At 38.2% G+C, this 14,696-nt stretch overlaps 1 protein-coding gene across 3 annotated transcripts in view; it reads right to left on the bottom strand.

Annotated features, from left to right (window-relative positions):
* Nucleotides 1–11,956, bottom strand: part of zfhx4 (zinc finger homeobox 4) — a 264,735-nt gene extending 252,779 nt beyond the window's left edge. For 2 of the 3 annotated variants that reach the window (XM_060822793.1, XM_060822799.1), the window contains exon 1: nt 9,998–10,194. The gene's annotated coding sequence lies outside the window, so the exon portion shown is untranslated. Of the gene's footprint in view, nt 1–9,997; nt 10,195–11,933 lie in introns of those variants that run through there. The other variant, XM_060822798.1, reaches the window with a different exon arrangement.
* Between the last annotated feature and the right edge of the window lie 2,740 nt (nt 11,957–14,696).

Here is a 14,696-nt window from a genome sequence, read left to right as displayed (position 1 = left end):
AATTATTTTGATGTCGCTCTGTTTCTTTTTAAACCCTTCAACGGCTAATAATACTTGCACATACATGGACTAGCTGCTTCGTCTCTTGTTTCATAGATCAGACAGGATATGAGAAAGCTGCTTAGTACATGCTTCTCAAGGGGTTTCAGTAACTGTACTCAACCTCTGTCCCACTGAAAACACTGTGCCAGAGATAGCTGTCTGATGTGTCTCTGTCTCACACTTGGTTGGAGAGGGGAGGTGGAGTAATGGAAATTAGAGGGAAATTATACTGTACTTGTATTACTGTAACTTCTTTCTGGATACTGTACACTGCTCCGACCAATATAACATTGATGTCTTTGGCATCCATTTACTTAATAAATACTAATTAACTGGCAGAGCAAAACTACTTGCAAGATAAAAATTGAAGACCCAGGTATTCCTTCTAAATAAAACCCATTATACATTATTTAGTTAAATTTTAATGTAAAAGTGAAAGTAATTTACTTTACATTTGGTCTTATTGATTCATTTTTGAATGAAGGTCTGAACAGATTCAGCTGTAAGACAAACATTCAGAGATGGAGTCACCTTCCTCCTCTCTGAAGTGCTTTCTACATCTTGGGGCTCTGAAGGCAACTCTTCAGGTCATGTTCATGTTGGCACTCTGCCCCCACTTATTGGGTCAAGGAAAAAGAAGACTAGTGTGTGACGCCTAGCTTGTGAATAAACTGGAGGTGAGCAGAGAAAGTACTCTCTGTGATATGCCTGTTGACAGCAGACACTTAAACAGACCTGTATGACCAACAACACTAAGTAGACCTTAAAGGTTCCAGCTTAGAAACTTGCTGAATTTCAGCAAAGGGGCATCTTTACTGTGCTTTCATATTGCTTAGAAACCTATATGTCTGTACCAGCCAAGTGTGTGCCCTTTTTATGATGACAGATAATTGCTGGCAGCTTTTCTTATGAAGTGTGTACAAATTGAAAACCTGCAACTCATGCTCATCAGTCTAAAGAAGAGACTTCTGTGTAATATCTACAGCTGTCACAAAGAACAAAACAGAAAGTTTTATTCACATTAAATCCCCTCTCAACTTTAGAGATTCAGTCAACCACAGAGGTAGTCATTTTAAGACTTTATCTACTTAAGCAGTTCTTTGTTAGTGCTTCCTGAAATCTGATTCTGATAAACCCGAGCAAGGTTGGTATTAAGGTATAAAATTATGAAATGAATATTCGATTGACATAATTAATAAAAAAGGCCATCAATGCAAGGAAGCCACTAACAGATCAAGTAAAGAATTTAGCAGTGATTTCTCTACATGCAGAGTGGTGAGAATATGGAACAGGGAGGTGTTGAAGTAAATAACACTGACATTGAGGAGGATGATTGCTGCATACATAATGGGGAAGTGAACAGAATGATGGAGAAACAGTTGATGACATTGGAGGAAGTTTCTGCACAAAACAAAAACCAGTATAGATCAGTTGGGCTGAATAGACTTCTCCTGTATTGCAAATCCTTCACAGTTCTATGTGACATCTAGCTGTAATACCATAATCAAAACACTTTACACTGTACTTTAAAGGCTGTAAATAAAGCATTTTTTACTATAAGTTAATTTCAAGCCTGAATCTCATACAAATTCTCAAAGCTCTCTTTGTTAAACTTGGTCAGCTAAAAACCTATGCACACATTTTGTGTATTATATCATTCTTACAATGCGTTTTGTACAATTTCTGATCTTACCAGAGTGAACTGTTATACCCAAAGTTATCTGAAAGATATGCCATTTCCTTTCTCTGTGTTTGTTATCACCCTTTGCTTTTACATTAAATAAATCATAGATGTCAGTGTATACACAGTTAATCCCCAACCTTTCCAACAACATGCAGATATTTCTGCAACTTAGGTGGAAATTTCTTACTAACAACATTCCATGGATGTGGCAGGCATCACTTATGTCAAATTTTGAACTGTTTCTATAAACAAAATAATAAATTGGTGCTGAGTAAATGCTTGCATGAAGACTTATCCCCATTAACAGGCATATACTGGAAATCATTTAAGGAGGATGTTTCTAACTAGAAGATATCAATATATATTAAGAAATATGGAATAACTTGCATCTTACAAAAGATATGGATTAAATATTTTTAAAATACCACTTTCTTCCTGTATTTCTTGATATTCTTTTGTTGGCTTAATCATGATACAATTTGAATGTTACGTGATAGAAGATGGCTCTAGCCTAGCTACTCATTTTCAATGTTATAGCAAAGTGCTTAGAAATATGTGCATTTCAATTAAGGGAAAGCTTATCTAAATTGATCACTCTCGATTCCACGATAGACTAATAGCAAGCTAGTTTTAATATGGTACAGTAGTGTCATGTAGCCACAAGTTCCTCACCAAATACATCATTAAAGAAACCAATAAATATTTTATAGTGTGTGACATTCTATGTTTTTGTTCATCTCTATATTAGTGTGATGTTAAATCCAATTGATCCATATCTTTATTGTTATTTCGAAGAACCTATACTGCTTTCTTCACTCAACAATTCATTGTCTATTTTTATTGTCTGTTACGTTGCAGTTAAATGTTGTGAAATTGTGTTGAATGGCTATCTCTGCTAAAACAAAGATGAATCAGATTTGTGCAGTTCCTTCTGAAAGAAAATAATAATATAGTCTTCAATGGTCCTACTCTCTCTGGATTACAATTTAATGGATGGAATGCAGAAATCTCTCTATGTAGAAGCTGGTGATATATCAGTGTTAGTTGTACATTTCAAGTTTTATCAAAGATAAATTCTTCTCTTGCCAATGTAGTAAAAATGCATTGCACCACTCTGCATGCCACAAAATGTGATCGAAGCAGAAATGAAAAACTTTGTGCATCCAGTCTCCTCTAATACTATTAACCTGAATAATTCCAAAGCAGTTGGGCGTTATGTTCACATTTTTTGATTTGATATGGCTAATTTGAAATAGAAAATACAACTAAACTATGCAAGAGATGTCTTGATTATTTTAAAATATCATGTGATTAAAAACAAAGCTTAATAATCTTGTCAAAGTGAGTTGCTATGTGAATCAGTTCGTGTATTTTTAATACAGTGGTTATACTCATACTGTGTAACTACATTTGTACAGTCTGTCCAATAAACTCACTGGATTATTTCAACATCATTACAATTATTATTTTTGTAATTTAGAGTCATTTAGCTATTCCTCCACTGTACTATGAGAACACGGGAAATTGTAACCAGCTACTAACTGCCTGTCATTCAATTCTGCAGGGACTGGAAATGTGCCAATTACAGCACATGACAGTTTATTAAATGTGTTTAACACAATTATAAAATATGCCAATCTTTGGAGAAACAGAATATAACACATTTTTCTTGTTAAAATAGTCATATCCAAATTAAAGTACCAATATACAGTCACTGTGATTTCAGTTTATGGTATTGCAAGTGCCCTAAAGCTTTTCCAGATTAAGTAATTTCACATTAAAAATTAACCTGACAAGACCTTTATTCAAATGACAAGTATGTGCATATAGAAGTTTTGTGAACTGCCAGCAAACAATAGGGGTCAACAGCTGACGTTCTATGTCTACAATCGTCTGGGGCCTGAAACTGTTACTTATTACAACCTAAATTCATGTGAAACATTTTGAAAATATACTTAAGTAAATAATATTTTAAACAAGTGGTTAAAATGTCAGTTTATGTTCTCCAAAGTATATCTGCAGTATTTTCACATTCGGAATGGTAACAAAATAAAAACTTACACCACTTTGACAATCATTGACTAATTAATCTATTTTCATTAAATGATATCTGTAACAAAGTTACTAAAAATGAACTGATGAGATTATAATGGATCTTATTTGTTTAATGTTGTAATTGGCGATGTTATCTTTCTATAGATTACTGCATTTAACTTTTACAAGGGGGGAGAAAACTTCACCAAAGAAAATAATTGAACATCCTTGACACTGATGGTCAATATTTGGTTTGTGACATGCCTGGCATGTTCTTGTAACTCTCCTGTATACAAACCTTTTTTAACAGCCGCAAGCTGCAGTATTATCATACATATTACTTCACAAGAGGAGAGAATCCAAGGGAATTCCATAAAGCTGCTGAAATATGAGACTATGCTTGTTTTCTCAAGTCTTGGACAAATACATCTTTAGAGTGAGCTGAGCATTTGAGGTGGGGAGGGGGGGGGAAGGAAGAAGAGCCTGCATTTTCATCTTTCTTTCATCTTAGTCATTCAGTCAACCATTCAGTCTGCCATTCAACAGTACTTTTCATTATGCAAAAAAATGCTAATCCTTTTCCGATGCTTTCACACTTGTATAAACCTCCATTTCTCCAACTGAAAAGCAATTATATCAGTTTACGTTTCTGTCAAAAAACAGGATTAATTCTGGAACAGCAGAATCTCTTCTTTCTCATATTCTGTTATCGGAACCGAAAGAGATTATTAGTGACGATATTTCCACAATGCAAAGTTACACTTGCTTTAAGGCTGTCATTTAATTGGTCAAAGAAAACAGCTTTAGTTACTGCGGAAACCCTTTTCAGCAACAGAATTGACCTTTTCTTGCTAAGGTCTGAATAGAATGAACCTGAAACTGGTCTATTAATCAGAAACAAATTATGAAAGAATGTGGCTGGAATGTTTGACACTATGCTGTCTTAGGACACAGTAAAAGCTAAGTAACAATGTCCTCTTCATGGTTAATGAAGAACCATGACAAATGAGACAGAGAAACTATTCGTTTGCATATGCAAATTCCTATACAAAGGAAACATGTACAAACAAGTGTCGTTGTAAGGTGGATTAGGCAAACAAGGCTTTCTTTAAAAACCCTCTGCAGCCCTGAACATTAGTCAGCACAATTAACCCAGTTACCATGGTGATTAATGAAATTTTACCATGGTATGAGTTAAATTAGAAAGCTAGTTATGTGTTTCCTCTACCCAACTCAAAATTCATTATTTTTTGCCAGAACAATAATGCAATTGTGTTTGACTGATCTCTGCCAGCTCAACAAGCCTCTAAATTGACAATTTGCATATGTTAATATAATTAAGTGCTAATTACATGAAAGTTGTACATATTCACATGCACTTTCCCCCGGTGCTATTTAGCTTGAACTCCATCCAAGTTTTTAACCCTAAAAGAGATTCTAACTAGGAAGGAATAATTGTGTTACACAGCCCTGGGGCTCTAATGGAAGGGCCCTACACTTAATACGTTAAGCCTACTACTAGTTTCTTATCAGTCCACCCTCAAGAGTTGTTGGTATTGTGGGTATATGAACTGTACCAAGCTGCCAGGATTTCTGACTTCAAATCATGGCTTCACTTTTAGCAACTGATGTTAACTCACACCAATTATTCACAGTGCAATGATTCAACCAGTTACACTTCCACTTGTGGATTATGCAATCCAAAATAATCTTCCCACTAAATCACTGCAAATGCATAAACACTAATATAAAATATATGCCTAAAGTCGTTTTATTGTTTTAACTAGTACACAGGAATTGAATATGTTTGTACCCTTGATGAACACGAAATATTCTGATTTGTTATACTGAATCCGAATAAAATAAAACCAAAGTCACCATTTTCACAATAGCTGCACATGTCAAATAAATATAACTTTTCAAAGCGAAAGAGAAAGGATTTCTTTTGGCAAGAGGACAGCTTGCATGGATTAAGGAGTCTTTGTCCTTTCTCATATGCATTTCTTCTTGCAAACTAAATTGACCGAGTCTGCTCCACATTTTTAGGAAGGAACATTTTATACTGAATGGAAAAAATGTTCTGCAGTGTAAGATAATTGGTGCAGCTGCATTTGAACTTCATCCAGATGGTTCACAATCATAAAATAACCCCGCTTTTTACTATTTTCCCACATTCTGATATAAAACCTGGCTGCATGCTCCCTTTCATTAAATGCCTTATACACAGAAGGTGGGGTGGGGGGGTGAGGAGGAGGAGAGAGAGAGAGAGACACACACACACACACACACACACACTTGAAATTGACACTGATTCCTGATTTGAGCTCTAAACATTCAGCAATGGCAGTGGGAATAAGACTATTTCAGTGAACCACTCACTATTTTCTACCACCAGTGTACACTCACTACCTGAACTGCAATGAAGAAAGCTTCTCCTTCAGGATACTGTACATATGTACACGTAGACACACACACACACACACACACACCAAAGTGAAATTAAGAGTTTATTTAGGTTAGAATGTGCAATGTTTGTAATTTTTCATTTTGCTTTTCAGTTTTGTCATTTTATACATTAATTACATTTAACATTCTAGACTGTTAAAAATGTCAATACAATTGCACAATTTTAATTAAAACAGGCTAACACATTTGTTTAAAACTGTATTGATCGCACAGTTACATCATAATCTACAATCTGACTTTACAGAACTTTTCCTTTATACTACTGTAGGCAAATTTGTTCATTAAAGCTTCCACTGGCAATTTGCTGACTGTTTCAATGTGTAAAATTTGTTTTTTTTCAGATGGACTACATTGTCACCTTACATGACAGTAACCTGGCTGTGTTTCCAGCCTGTCAATAAGCCATCACCAAATCTTCATTTGATGCTAGAAATATAAAGACCCAGCATCACTAAATATGTTCATGGTATTTATAGCTCTGACACTATCAACAGTGACTAGCAAATATACTGCGAAGTTAACTCTTAATTAGTTTGGTGGCGTCATTTACACGTCAGCAGCATATTCCTAATGATACCTCATGCAAACATAAAAATGGATTTTCAGTGGAAAATCAAAATGAAAATATTGTGAGTCTGTGAATACATCACTTCAAAGAAAATAAAGTCTTATGTGCCAATCAATGATACTGCTGGTGTTGGAATCTGTTTAGGTCAAGGTTGTTAATTTTCTAACATTTTAATCTGACTATCGTCTATGTATTTTTATACCCTATTTCTCACTCTCCAGGATTTTGTCATCATATTAGTTGAATAGTTAACAACTAATTCATTCTCTAATATAAAATGAGAGCATAATTTTTGATTAAGAACGTAAATGATATTTAATAAGTAACCGCACAATTCCGGATTTCTCAGGCCTTTTACTTTGCACAGACAAATGCACAACTGGGCATGTGCTGAGACAGACTGCCAGAGTCCTGGTACACCTCACATTTTCAAGCTTTGGAAAAGAAATAGAGGAATAAAAGGCAGCAAAAAAACCATTCTACACTGAAGGATTTTAAATCACTAAGCCTCTTCTAATAGACTTGAGACTTATTGAGGTAGAAACCATAAAAAATGAAGAAGGGAAATTTAATCCCTGAAATATTGATTTGCACATTAATATCATATAGGGTGAGAGCAATTTGGCTTCATGGAAATGACACATTGTCGACCCTCGGTGAAGTCAGAACCAATCTTACAGCTGAACATGTCTGAATCTCAAGAGTTATTAAGGGCTTTCCTTCTTGCCTTTATGAGTTTTTCTCTGCCTACCAATTCCATGTTAAATGTATTATCTTTAAGAAATAATTGTAAAACCTCAGGGGTTTTTCCAGTTAATGGAAGGGAGACTAAACCACATCAGATCCTGAAATGCAACATTAAACCCTTGCAATCAACAAAGCCACCTCAGTTCTGCTTCCATCCAGTGCAGGCTATAATATTGTTATTGTGGATAATCTAATTTCACTGTGTAAGTTTTAGCTTATGGTTAAAGTGCCAAGAGAATATTACAGAATATATGAACTGATTCACCCAGTCCCTTTTATTTGATTAGCCATTTTGCAGCATAAGGTTTTTTTTTAAAAAGAATATCAATATAAAATTAAAGGAAATTATTGCATAAAACAGACGTTTCTTGCACCACTTTGTAAAACGCTTAACTGCACAAACTGAGCGGATAAGGTTCTAATTTAATTGTGGATGAAACATGGCAACGTCAATGAGAGAACTGCATGTTAATAATCTATACAAATCTCATTCTTAATCATGCCAAAATGAACAGCGTTTAATAAGTTAAACTATTGTATTTACAAGTATTGCTACAGCCTCACATATTTTATTAAGGCCATTGACTAAACAATACCAGGTCAAAAACAAAAGGTTATTGTACCAACCAAAACGAACGTACATTTTCAGTATTTAGTACCGTTCGATTGAGGAAAAAAAAATGATGTGCTGTTAACCCAGAGCAAAAGGCGGAAAACAAAAGCAGAATAAACGACTGGCACAAGATAGCGCTTTCGCTATATGCGTCCCTGGCTTCATATACATAATCCATATGTACGTGGGTCCATATAGATATGTATTTACAGCCATTGTAAAACTCACTGGATGCGTTTTTTTTAAAGAAAGTACAAAAAAAATGATTGCAATGCAGATCAACTTGCCTTTTTAAGCCGCACTGTGGGTATTTTGTTTCTGTATAGATGGTAAACTGAAAAAAAGTGAAAGCATAGATTTCTGATGGTGACTGCTTCAGCCAACTTTCGCATTAAAAGAAATGCAAAGCAAAATCTCCGGGTGCTGGGAAATGAATAGTTTTCACGCGACCTCTCCATCCCTATGCTGTTTCTGTCCCTAACTGTTATTTAACCTGGGTTTGGTGTGGGATATTTTGCCAGTTCTGCGCACAGTTGCTGCTGGAGTGATGAAGGGGAGCGAGTGCATTACATACCCAGCCTTTTGCTCTGAGTTTAAACGATCGATCCCCGTGTCACTGCCGCGTCCCAATCGCAGAAGTCAGCCCCGAACGAAAAGGCAGGGCTTTTTTTTAACCACAAGCTTCAATAATAATCAAAAAAAAACACACAGAACACCGCGGAATTAAGGCAAGGGCAGTCGCGGAGCGGATTGCGCTGCCTGGATCTCCGGAAAGATACTTAAGAGACAGAGGGGGATGAGTCGGAACGGACAGTGCGCGATACAAAACTATGGAAAGGAAGACTTTCGCTCGGCTTTTGACAGTAAGGGCAATTTCTTGTTTTGGAAACAGCCACACACACACACAGAGTCTGATCCAGGGAAGCCTGGCTGCTTTGAAGTTCACCATCGTCACCATGAAACTCCTCAGTGCACACCCTGGCGATAAACTCTCAACCTGCTGCTGCTACCTTCCAGCCTGGGGTGAGCTATGGACTTCAAGCCGGCTGGGTGCGTCTCTCTCTGTGTGTGTGTGTGTGTGTGTGTGTGAGAGAGAGAGAGAGAGAGAGCAGCTGGCCCGTACACGACCAGGTAACCAAGGCAGACCAGCAACAAAAGGAGATCGAGAGAGAGAGCTGCTTCCCATTTGCGAGTCGATCCTCTCGAAAACAACCAAAAAATACACCAAAACAATCAAAGAAACGAGAATTATATCTTACGAAAGGCGAGGGGACGCGCTAAAGATCTTTGTTACTTTTTTTTAAGAACAACTTTAGCTACAAATCCTCCGTTTTGTTTTATTCTTTTTTAATGCTAACTCCACGCTGATGATTACAACTAGAAAGACGGCCGTCGGAAAGTGAAGTGTTCAGCGCAGGAAGGATAACGAAGTGGGGGGCTCAAGCAGCGTCTCCAGCTCTCTCTCTCTCACTGACTAGAAACTCCTCCATCCGAGACCACCCCCCCCCCCCTCCCAAAAAAAAGGAGCAAGTTGCGTCTGGAAGTAGTTTTGACTGGGAGGCGACACAGCCTGAGAGTCAGATCCGTCTCTGATGTGTATCTACACGTTCACGAGGAAAAAAAAAGTCACACGATCCCACTTGAACAAACACCAGGTACGCACACAGAGAGAGAAAATAAAGCAATCCTCATTCAATCGCGTTTAGAGATAATGTTTTTTTTTAAAAGAAAAGACCAAAAATGCTTTGTTGACGAGAAAGTCTATGCACAGTGCAAGCCGCTAACACAGTCCGCTGTATTTCCAAGGTAACACTAGCATACCGGTTAATAAACTGCAACTTACTATTTTCCCTCGTAGCCGCTTCTTCTTTTTTTGTGTGTGTGTTATAAGGACATTAATTATTGTCACATCCACTGGCCCCCCGGTTGCTTGGAAAGAAAATGCACAAGGATCCCAGGCCAAGAGACAATGGGGGAGAGTGAAGCGGGTCTGGGGGCCCCGGCTCTATGAGCTCTCTTGCCGGCGTGCGACCGCAAACGGAAAAGGGGAAACTGGAAATGAAAATCCGATATATCTTTATTCTGCTAATTATTTTGCCCTGTAAAAAATGGCTGATTAAGTTGAGTGCGCATGTGTCTTCATTACCGATGCACGACGGGAAGGTGTAATTAGCGAGGTGATCAACATTCAAAAGATTGGACTTGACGCTTTCAAGTTGGGAGCCACGGTGGCCGCTAATGGAGAAGGTCCCAGACCTGACCCAGTGCAGCCCCTGATAGGTACCCAAGCCAGTCACACAGAGACAGAGAGAGGGGGGAGCTCTCTCTCTCTCTCACACTCACACACACAGATACCCAGACACACAGAGATATACACCACAGCTTCCCTATCACACACAAAGACACACACACAGATACCCAGACACACACATACACACACACACATATACACACCACAGCTCTCCAATCACACACAAATACCCAGGCACAGACAAACACACACAGATACCCAGACACACAGAGATATACACCACAGCTCCCCTATCACACAAAGACACACACACAGATACCCACACACACACACACATACACACCACAGCTCTCCAATCACACACAAATACCCAGACACAGACAAACACACACACAGAGACACGCACACATACACCCACAGAGATATACACACACCACAGCTCCCCAATCACACACAAAGACACACACAGATACCCAGAGACACGCACAAATACACACAGACACACACACACACACAGATAAACACCATAGCTCCCCAATCACACACAAAGACACACACACACACACAGATACCCAGGCAAACGCAGACACACACAGATATGCACCACAGCTCCAGCCCCCCATCACACACAAAGACACACACACACAGATACCCAGACAGACACACACACGCACACAGACAGACACCACAGCTCCCTATCACACACAAAGACACACACACACACACACAGCTACCCAGGGTTTTGAACAATCCATCTCTGATTTAACACTATCCACACACAGGAAACTCCATTATAGAACCGAAAGCGATTAATTCACACACACACTCTCATTCCCACAAACTCAGCGGATTCACCAAAACGAAACAGGGAGAGAGAGCGAGAGAAAGAGTCACATCATATACAAAGGTCTACGTCCGCACACTGACTCCAAGCCGCGGGGTCAGTTTTTGTTGCAAGTCCGTGTCCCTCGGTTGTAAACCGCCGTGTGAACACAATCAGGGGCGTTCTGGAAGTTGGGCGAAAAGTCATCAACTCGCGGGAAAAAAAAGAAAGAAAAGCGACTGTCTTCGCTTGAAAATCTTTACGGACATTTCAACAACAACAAAAAGGAAAAACTAATGATTTCTCGGTGTGGGGTGGTGCGGGGGGGGCGGATGTATTGTAAATAATTGTCGGTGCCGCTCAAATAATATCGTTCGCTGTGTGTGTGTTTTTTTAAATAATCAGGCCATTCAAATATAAAAAAACAAGGCAAATAAACACAAAAGCCGAATAAGGTTAAAAAAAACAAACTGCCAGTCTTGTCGCTTCCCCACTAATCGCTTCTTTTCAATGAAACACTACCTATATTGATCGTGCTGATATCTGATCTACTGGCGTGACTTTGTAACACCAATCTATATGACCATTTCCCTTTATTTTAATGTTTGCGTCTATATCCCTGATTGTATTTAAACTGAAATAACGCGTGACTGTCGCGGGGGGCTGATTTTTCTCAGTTAGTTCTTAGCAGCTGGCAAAACCTACCTTATATTTTTGTTCTCCGTCCCTCACCCTTAATAGTCGCTATCGAATAAGACACTAAGGATGTTAATCGTTATAAGGGAATCAGCAGAACACCACTTATCTGGGGAAAATCGAAGGCACTTTATTCAGAGCTGGGTTAGAGGATATGATAAGGCTGGGAGACATACAGTGCAAGTGTGATGGGACATGGTTCTCCTGTCCATTTCTCTCGCTTTCTAATCCTCCCTCTTTCTGTTGCATGTTGTTGTGTGCTGGAAGAGGTCTCTATCGGGGTCTCTCTGTACGGTGGCCGTCAGTAGACCTCAATTCGCCTTCTTGATCTCTTCCCTTGTCTATCACATCGTCTCTCTCTCTCTCTTTCTGGGACTCTTCTCGCTCTATACCAACACATCAGCACCGCTTAAATGTTAGGGACCCGTGTTCCAGACTTCTCGATAACCCTCACTCCCCACGCCACCCCCTCCCCACTTCCCCCCGGGGGCTATTTGCCAAAGGCGCTATGTTAACTATTTCTATACCCACCCACCCCAACCCCAAACAAAACTCAGTATTTGGTTCGAAAGCCGATAACAATCCATTGCTGATCACCAGTGGACAATGTACAAAATCATATTTTCACACGCACTGGATATAAAGCTAAGAATTCTGCACTGAGACAAAACGATTTTCCATTTTCAACGATAAATATATCTATTGATCGATTTGAACTTCCAGCAACAAACTTGTCTTCTTCCAGTTAGGGTTCAATCTTGCTGGACTTTTGTCGATCAGATAAACACGAGACATGCCACACAAGAACAAAACTTTCGCAATAATAAACACTTTGCTGAGTGCGATAATGGCTATTCTTCAGTAAATGTTTCACTCTCCAAATCCATTTAAATCTCAATCATTTTCACTGACTAAAAACGCGCTTCTTAAATTTCACAGCATTATCGCCCACCTTCCTCGACTGAATCCTCTATATCCGTTGGAAAAGAAGCGTTCTTTTCAGCAGCTTCTCTTCCTAACCAAAAAAAAGTGTTCTACAGTACTTTTAGGATTCGATTCAGATAAAAATTTTCACACGTTAAAAAAGTAGTTCGTGCATTTACCTGTGTTTCATCTCCAGCTCTATCAATCCTTTATTCTACAGACCTTTGTAATTTGATTTTAGGGATTTATTTTGTACACAATGTGGTAGATCTTTTTCTCTCTCTCTCTGTTGAAGGGAAATGTATACGATGAACACGCCTGGCGCCCTCTGGGGTTTAAAAGGTCATCACTTTGACAGCAGGCTGACCATCATCGCCTCCCGGGTTCGGCCCATTGTTTATAAACACAGAAATATAGCCACCATTTCCTATCGCTTTAACAACAGAAATTTCACTTTCTTTCCGGGATACATCACACCGTCCAACAGCAGACGCAAACCACAAATTGTTCAACTTTTGTTCGGAACACAGACAACAGCAGACAATTTTTTTTAAAAAAGGAAAATGAGCAATTTGTTTTACCTCAGGAATGTTATCGATCACTTCTTTCTTGAAGATACTCATTTAAACGTTTGCCAAAAAAATCCCCACGGATTTAAAAGGGTGTCATCCCGAAAGTGTCCAGCACAGCAGGCCCAGTAGAAAAAATGTGAAATAAATTCGAGTCTAAGCGCTGCCTCTCTCAATGCGGACATATCTGACTTTAATTTAATATTCCGCAATCATATTTTATAACGCAAATAATTCACGCCTATATTTCCAGCACTTTTGCTTCGAACTCATGGACTGCACTGAGCAGAGTGTAATTCACATCAGATCTAAATTAGTACATGGATCATTCTACATTTATCATCACTTTACATTTCTGTTTATCGCTGTAAAATCCTTTTAAGCACTTTAAATACCTCACAAGCCATGCTTTACATTTTCTGAGATCCCGAAAGAAAACAAATTAAATTCTCACACGACCAAATCGTTAAATAATTTATAATCGAGTAATATAGACTAGATGTACCCTATGTAAAACACTACCGTTATCCCATTGATCTGCTCTTGAATCGATTCGATAAACGGAAATCTATCAAAGCGCTTAAACGTGACATATCATTTACAATCAAACATTTCCTCCCACAACGAAAAAAGGGTTATTTCATGTGAAAAAGAAACATATTCTACTTGACTTAGTCTATTGATCATGGGAGTATAATGAACTTGTATTTATTATAAACTTCACAATTTCAGCACGTTTACAATATTGCTTCAACAAATCCTACCTATTTGAATATTTCATATCCCATTCTTTCAAGTATCCAATTTTGCAATTCTGCCACCTTAAATCCTTTGAAAATTAGACAAAATTAAATGACCAATTTCGCAATATATGCGAAAACAATGCATTTTCGTTTGTGTTGCTTTTTTGCAATATGATCCACAAATGCATAACATTCTCTTATAAATATGGCACAGTTTCATTGGTGCAAAGGTATACTTTTTTTTAAAGAAAACGACTACCACGACGTTTTAGCACCTTGGATTCTATAGGACTATAAACGCTCATTAAATATCTTTGAACAGTGTTCTGTGATGAAATGGAGACGCAACACAGATTTATATTTGCTGTTCAGGATCAGACTAATCCCTGCTTTCCCCACGTCTTATGTTAGACTCCACAACACTATTGTTTCAGTTCTCCATTTTTTTTGTATTTTTTCAAAAAAAATTTCTACTAAATGGTGACTATCAAATTCTGACAATGTAAATTCGAACTGTTGCTGTACAATCGTTATTT

This window comes from Hemiscyllium ocellatum, chromosome 4 (genome assembly GCF_020745735.1).
Source record: "Hemiscyllium ocellatum isolate sHemOce1 chromosome 4, sHemOce1.pat.X.cur, whole genome shotgun sequence".
NCBI classification, from domain to species: domain Eukaryota; kingdom Metazoa; phylum Chordata; class Chondrichthyes; order Orectolobiformes; family Hemiscylliidae; genus Hemiscyllium; species Hemiscyllium ocellatum.
This window is presented reverse-complemented; position numbering and strand designations above follow the sequence as displayed.